Source organism: Cryptomeria japonica, chromosome 1, assembly GCF_030272615.1.
Source record: "Cryptomeria japonica chromosome 1, Sugi_1.0, whole genome shotgun sequence".
Lineage (NCBI taxonomy): Eukaryota > Viridiplantae > Streptophyta > Pinopsida > Cupressales > Cupressaceae > Cryptomeria > Cryptomeria japonica.
The window spans coordinates 689,341,655-689,349,445 of record NC_081405.1 but is presented as its reverse complement, the minus strand read 5'-3'; positions in this window follow the sequence as shown (position 1 = coordinate 689,349,445).

Below are 7,791 nucleotides of genomic sequence, written 5' to 3'. Positions count from 1 at the left end.
GCATTCACCTTTTTTATATTAGAACAAAAATGAATTCATAGTTACATTTTGTATTTAGGTACTCATTAGTTGAGCTCATGTGGTATAATTGATTGAATTTACTATTCTCAGAGATACTCTGCAAGGTGGGAATGACATTTTTGCATGATACCATGGTTTTGATTTTCATTGTTTCTTTGAAACCCTTTATGGTTTTGGCCCTTCATTTTGCCTATATACATGAGATAAGATAGTATATTTGATATCATGTTTACATGTACATAGATGCTACTAGAATGTTGTTAGAGTACACAGTCTAGTATGTTGATAGTGTATCATGTACATCAAAAATTAATGCATAATCCTTGTCCTTTTTCTCTAGCATAATTTCTTATTTTTTTAATGAATTTATCCATTTGAATCATTTGTTATTGTATTTTCATGTTTTTATCCTTTTTTTTTCATTAAAATAAGAAGAAAAACAATTGTGTTGGCCCTTTATACAAACAGTCCGAAGGTATCATAAGAGAAAGGCACCAAAACAAGGGTGCTATCCCAAAACAAACCTATGTCAGACAAGCGTTTAACAACAAGGAAAAAGACAATTATTAAAAGTCTTTCAAACCAACTACAACCCCAAAACATGCCTCAAGAATGGGGAGAAACACCCAAAGGGGTTTGGGGGGGTGGGGAAGACTTCCTCTTCCACCTGCGACAGAGAACAGTCCAAGCTATACTATTATTGGCAATATCAAAAGAAGGATCAAGTGGGGGGCATGTGCACCAAGTTGTGGTACCAAAAGGGGGTCTTAAGATGCCACGTTTTTCTAAAATCAGCAAAGTCTGAACTTCAACAACAAATTGAAAAGAGTTACACTCCAAATTTGAAGATGCAACAAGAACAAGACTCAGAGTGCTTCAAGTCTACTTTCTAACCAACTAATTTGTTTTGAAAATGGTGGAGCTTAAGGGCATCAAAAATAGGGGCCACAAAAAGTGGTCTTGTTTTTATGCAAAAAAACATAGCATAGCATCTGTTGTGGCCCCCTAAAATGTTCCATTTTTTTTTTTTTAATTTTTTTAATTGCTTTTGTGAGAAATTTGCTAACACCTTGTAGTTTATGCCAGATTTTTCAGCTAATTTTTTAATGAGTATATATTTATTACTAATTTTCGAAGTGGACACATCCTAAAAATAGATGTTTGAGCATGCTCCCCCCTAAAATCATTGAAAACTAATCAAAAATAAAATAAAAAGTTAAAATTTTGTAGAATGGAGTCTAGTTTCTAAAAATGTAAGATTCTTCATAATTTGATGAATGTGTAAAAAACTATACCCAAAATAGTGCATGTTGGTTTTTGAGCAAAAACAAACACACTAATAAAAGAAATTAAAGATGAAAGCCTTAAAAAAATCCAAATGTGAAAAACATTACATGCTTGGATAGCTAAGAGAGAGCTTAAGATAACTATGGTATTTTTTTAAGTTTCAGTGAATGGTGCAGGAGCACCCTTCCAAACTCTTTCTCTTTCTTGTTTTGTTGGTGTTATGCTTCTTATGAAGCCATTGTACATGAATAAGAGCCATGAGCTCATGTGTGCTAGACTAGGTCCTAGTTAGGGTCCTAGTGGAGATCTTAGGGGTCATGAGTCAAGATTGTGATTTTCTTGAAAATGGAGGGTATGTGTGTCCTTGAAGTGTTTAGGGGTCCTTTATAACATGGTGGTGTCCTTAGGTTGTCCCAATGTGGGTCTAGAAGTCATAAAAAGCAACATTGGGAAAGTTGCTCAAAAGTTGCAAAAGTTGCATGACAACTTTTAAAAGTTGTTAAGCAACTTTTCCACCATGATGTCAAGTTCTTTAGGTTAGCATGGAAAACCCTAGTTTGGGCACATAGACTGAGGCAAAGGTAGTATAAGTACTTGTAAACCCTAAATTCATGGGTTGGATGTCAAAAATTGTACGACCCTAGCAAAGAGATCAGACTGAGACTGTAAAACTGTTACCAGTTAGTTTGAATGAAGAAAACAAGCAAGTTAATGGATTGAGAAACGTCCAAATCTGTGTGGAATGTTTGTCATGGTGTAAATACTTTCATTTCAAGCAATTATTTTAGGTTTTTACTTGCAGAGTGAGTGTGTTTGTAAATAGTTTGTAAACTGTCTTCTTACTGTCTAGTTTTGGACACGATTGTGTAAATGAAGTCTTAACTCCATTCCCCATTGTGGAACCACCATGAAACCATGGGGAATGAGAGTGAAAACCTTGTACTATACTATAAAACAAGTAGGGCCCTTGAAAATGCAGGAAGGCCAAGCAAAGACCCACTCCTAGGCGAGACTGGACAGTGCACGGTTAGGAGAGGTTAGATTGCAGAGGTCCTGGAGAGCAAGGTTGGACAGAGGAGAGTATATAATTTGGAGGAAGTGCAGAGGAGCGTTTGAAGCATCATTGGTGTTAAGGAGGAGCCTCCACCAATCCAAACAAGGTGGCTAAAACTCAAAGTACTCACTATGACCCAGGCAGACCCTAAAAACCCTCACAAAAACCCTTAAAATCTACCTAGGACAGTGTACGGATACTTGGAGGCCTAAACCCTAGAAAATCCTTGAGTCCTTGCCAAATGAATGGCAGTCCTTTTTGGGAGATTGGGTTGTGTGTGCATCGTTTGTGAGAGGGAGCCCTAGAAGATCGGTTAGGAGGCCTAATTGGTCCTAATCCTTGTAGCCCTATTTTGTAAGCAAAAACCCAAATTTGTGAAATCGGTAAGGGGTTAGAATCTTGAAACCTCTTAGGGGCTCATGAATGGGTGAATAGACCATGAAATAGACCTGAAACAACCTTGCTAAGACCTTGGAAGGTGTGGAACAAGATTAGCCCTTATTAGCCAAAGTAAGGGGTTTTGAGTCTCATGAGTAGGTGAGACCTTAGGAGCAGCATAGCAACTCATTGGTGGGTGGATTGGGCAAGGTCAGGGGATTCCTCAAGCAAAGGAAGTCCTAGAGACCCTAGGGTGTGAGGAGAACACCAGGAGATCCAAGGAAAGGATCCAAGAGCATAGACTAGGCTAGTCTATCCCAAACCCCATCCCATCAGATCGGTATCAGAGCAAGTTAAAGACTTGTTGGATTGTGTATGTCTCTATATACTGGTGAATCAGTAAGGGAGAGCAGAATGGTTACTAATGCAGAGCTGGCTAGAGAAGTAGAAGAGAAGAAGGAGAAGAATAGACTCCTTGAAGCAGCTATGAGTGAGATAAGGGATAAACTGCAGGAAGTGGTGGATCAGAGGACACATGAAACTTGGGATGAAGACACCAAGGGTAAAGGCAAGAGAACTATAGACATAGATGACATAATTTCTGAACCAGATCCCTTGTTCAATGAAGAACCTTTTGTGAAGGCTATTAAGGCTTTGAACACCAAAGCTTTTGAGGGATTGCCACATTTCAGTGGGAGAATGGACATAGACACTGTTATGGAATGGATTGAGGGCATGGAAAACCACTTTGAGTGTGAAGGAGTGACATAGGCTCAGAAGGTTAAAGTTGCCAAATTAAGATTAAGGGGAGCAGCTTTGACATGGTGGAAGTACCTCCAAGAAGAAAGGGTTAGCATGGGGAAGCTACCTATTGCAAATTGGAAAGCTATGGTGAGTAAGATTAAGGAGAACTACTTACTAGAGGATTATGAAATCTAGCTTCATAAGAAGAGACAAGGATTGAAGCAGAAAGATCTTGATGTAACCTTCTACACCGAAGAATTCTAAAAAATTTGTCTTAGATCAAAGGTCCAAGAAGATGAATCTATTAAGGTGGCTAGGTATCTAAGTGGCCTAAAGTGGAACATTCAGGAGGAGATAAGGCTATGGACTCCTACTACTATTCAGAAATGCCATCAGCTTGCTGTCAAGGTAGAAGAGAGGAACAAAAGGAAAGGAGACTCCAATAACAAGGGTAGAGGCAGAGGTAGACAACAAGTGAATCACCGAGGTGGTTACCAAAGCAAAGCAAATGAGTAGAGAAACCAAGGAGAAGCCAAATTGACTGAGCATGGTAGTGAAACCAATCTCAGAGGAGGACACTCTAGAGGAAGAGGTGCACAAGGTGGTCCAAATAGGGGTAGAGGTACCGGCAGAGGTAACTCCTATTTTGCAACTATGAAGTGTTACAATTGTGGACAATTTGGACACCCGGCATATAGATGCCCTGACAAGCCTACATCATCAAACAATGGAAAGAGGGTTGCTTATGCACAAGAAGACTATTCAAGCAGCAAGACACCGGATGTGGACCAGATTGAATTAGAAGTTGGTGAGAATCTGATGTTCAATAGGATTTTGATCAGATAGTCAGTTAAGAAGGAACCCAAACATAGGAGAGCATTGTTTAGGGTGAGATGCAAAGTTCTTGGTAAAGTGTGCAAGGTGATAGTTGATATAGGCTCAATTGACAACATCATCTCAAAAGAGGCAGTTAGGAATTTGAAACTCACAAGAATACCCCACACCAATCCTTACAAAGTGACTTGGTTGAACAATGGACAGAGTGTGCTAGTCAATGAGCAGACTTGGGTAGAGTTTTCTATTGGAGGATACAAGGATAAGATCCTTTGTGATGTGTTACCTATGGATGCATGTCACTTATTGCTAGGAAGACCCTAGCAATTTGATAGGAAGGTGATCTATGATCGAGAGGAGAACTCCGTATCATTCAAGCAGGACAGCAAGACTTTCAACATTCAGTCTTTGACAAAGGATGAAAAGGGCACTTCAAAAACACCTAGCATTTTAATGGCTACTGGTAAAGAGTTTTTAAATTTGCTACATGAGGAGGAGATAGTGAAGTGTGCCATCTTTGTGAAGCCAAAGGAGAAAGCAGATAAGTTGCAGGCAGAAATACCCAAGGAGGTGAAGCAAATGTTGCAAGAGTATAAAGATATAGTGAGTGATGGAGCACCTGCAACACTCCCACCAAGAAGGTCTATAAGTCATCAAATAGATTTTGTTCTTGGTGCATCCTTACCTAACAAGGCTGCATATAAGCTCACACCTGATCAGAATAAGGAAGTAGCAAGGCAAGTGCAGGAGTTACTGGAACAAGGACTGATTAAGAAGAGCATCAGCCCATGTGCAGTCCCGGTAGTGCTAGCATCAAAAAAAGGAGGTAAGTGGAGACTATGCACTGACTCAAGAGCAATCAATAGGATTACCATTAGGTATAGGTTTCCTATTCCTAGAATAGAGGATTTGATGGATTGTTTAGGAGGGGCTATGTATTTTACCAAGCTAGACCTTAAAAGTGGTTATCACCAGATAAGAATTAAGGAGGGTGATGAGTAGAAGACTGCTTTTAAAACAACAGATGGATTGTATGAATGGCTTGTGATGTCGTTTGGGCTTACTAATGCTCCAAGCACCTTCATGAGGTTGATGAATGATGTGTTGAAAGACTTCACAGGCACATTTGTGGTAGTGTACCTAGATGACATTCTCATCTATAGCAGAACCAAGGAAGAGCACCTTGAGCATTTGATGTTAGTTTTAGAAAGGTTGCATGAGGAGAAGCTATCCATCAACCTAGAGAAGTGTGAATTCTTGAAGCAAGAGCTGATTTACTTAGGATTTGTGGTGTCTAAAGGAACCTTGAAGATGGATCCAAGAAAAGTGGAGGCAATCTTGAATTGGCCTGCACCTAAAACAGGGACTAAAGTTAAAAGTTTCCATGGATTAGCTCAATTCTATAGGAAATTTGTGAGGAATTTTAGTGGCATATGTGCACCAATCCTTGACACCATAAAAGGAGGTCTTAAAACTAAGTTTGAATGGACTGAGTAAGCAGACAAAGCATTTCAATTGTTGAAACAAGAAGTAGCCACAAAACCTATCCTTCTCCTACCTACGTTTGATAAGCTATTCATTTTGGAGTGTGATGCAAGTGGAGTTGTAGTAGGTGGTGTATTGAGTCAAGAGGGAAGACTTGTGGCATTTTTCAGTGAGAAGCTTAATGAAGCAAAGAAAAAGTACTCAGCCTATGACCTAGAGTTGTATGCATTAGTGCAGTCTCTAAAGAAATGGAGGCATTACCTACTTCCAAAAGAATTTGTAGTGTTCACAGACAACCAGGCATTGAGTTACATAAACACTCAAGAGAAGCTAAGCAATAGGCATCTGAAATGGATGGAATACCTCCAATCCTTCACCTTCACCATCAAGCATAAGAAGGGGCAGCTTAATAAGGTGGCAGATGCATTAAGTAGGAAGTTGTTGACAGTTCAAGAATTACAGTTGCAGAGCATAGGAATAAAAGGTTTCAAAGACCTCTATGAAGGAGATGAAGACTTCTCAACAACTTACAAGGTTTGCAAAGAGTTTGAGAACCATTTCCATGGTGAGTATGGAGATTACACTCTCCAAAATGGTCTCTTATTCAAGGGTAACCAGTTGTGTGTACCTAGAGGATCCATGAGGGAGAACCTCATCCAAGAAAAACATAATGGCAGTTTAAGTGGACACTTTGGAGTTAACAAAACCTTGGATTTAGTACAGAGGTACTATTATTGGCCTATGTTGCCAAGGGATGTAAAGAGGCATGTAGAGCAATGTGGAGTTTGTCAAAGAGCCAAGGGTGGATCAAGAAATACCAGTTTATATCAACCATTACCGGTCCCTAATAGACCTTGGGAATGTATAAGCATGGACTTTGTAGTAGGACTTCCCAAGACAAAAATAGGTATGGACAGCATCTATGTGGAAGTAGATAGATTTTCCAAGATGAGTCATTTTATCCCATGTAAGACTACACATGATGCAAGCTATGTTGCACATCTCTTCTTCAAAGAGATTGTTAGGATTCATGGACTCCCTTTAAGCATTGTTTCAGACAGGGACAGCAAGTTCATTGGTCATTTTTGGCAAACATTATGGAGGAGACTAGGAATCAACTTGTCATTTAGCTCATCTTACCATCCACAAACAGATGGTCAAACTGAAGTCATCAATAGGGTGTTAGGTAACTTGTTGAGGTGTTTAACTAAGGAGTATGGCCAAACATGGGACCTAATCATTTCTCAAGCAGAGTATGCATATAATGACAGTGTGAATAGAACCATTGGTAGAAGTCCTTTTGAGGTTGTCTATGGCAGACATCCAAGAGGAGTATGTGAGTTGAGAGACCTTGGTATTTTGGAAATGAAGAGTGGGCAAGCAGAAGACTTCACTCAAACCATCAAGGAAGTTCAAGAATAGGTTAAGAAGGCCATCCTTGAATCCACTCAAAAATTGAAAGCCAAAGTGGATGAAAAAAGGAGAGAATTTCAGTTCAAGGTGGGTGACTATGTGATGGTCCATTTGAGCAAAGCTAGGATGCAAGGAGGTAAGCCTACCAAATTGCAGATGAGAAGGGTGGGACCCTGGTGCAGGGCACAGGACCTAGGAAGCCCAAATAAGGAAGATTTTTGCATTTTATTGTGTTTTTCAGGTTTTTCATTGTAATAAGGATGACCATTGAGCATCCATGGTGTTTTGGGCCCATGTGTGTGGTCAAGACATTCTAAGGCCATTTTATAAGCCTAGAATGCTCTTAGTCCACTGGGAACCCTCATATGCACTCAAAAATGTTTTTCTTGTTTTAGGTCTTGGAAATGGTTTGGGAAGTAGTTAGAGGTCATTTTAGACCCATTCCAATGATTAAAACTCATTAGGTTGATCATTTGAAGTCATTTTTAAAAGTTGTCAAAAAGTTGCAAAGTTGTCAAAAAAGTTGTCAAAATGCATGACAACTTTTCTCAAATTGGTTCCAGGGCAGTTTGAAC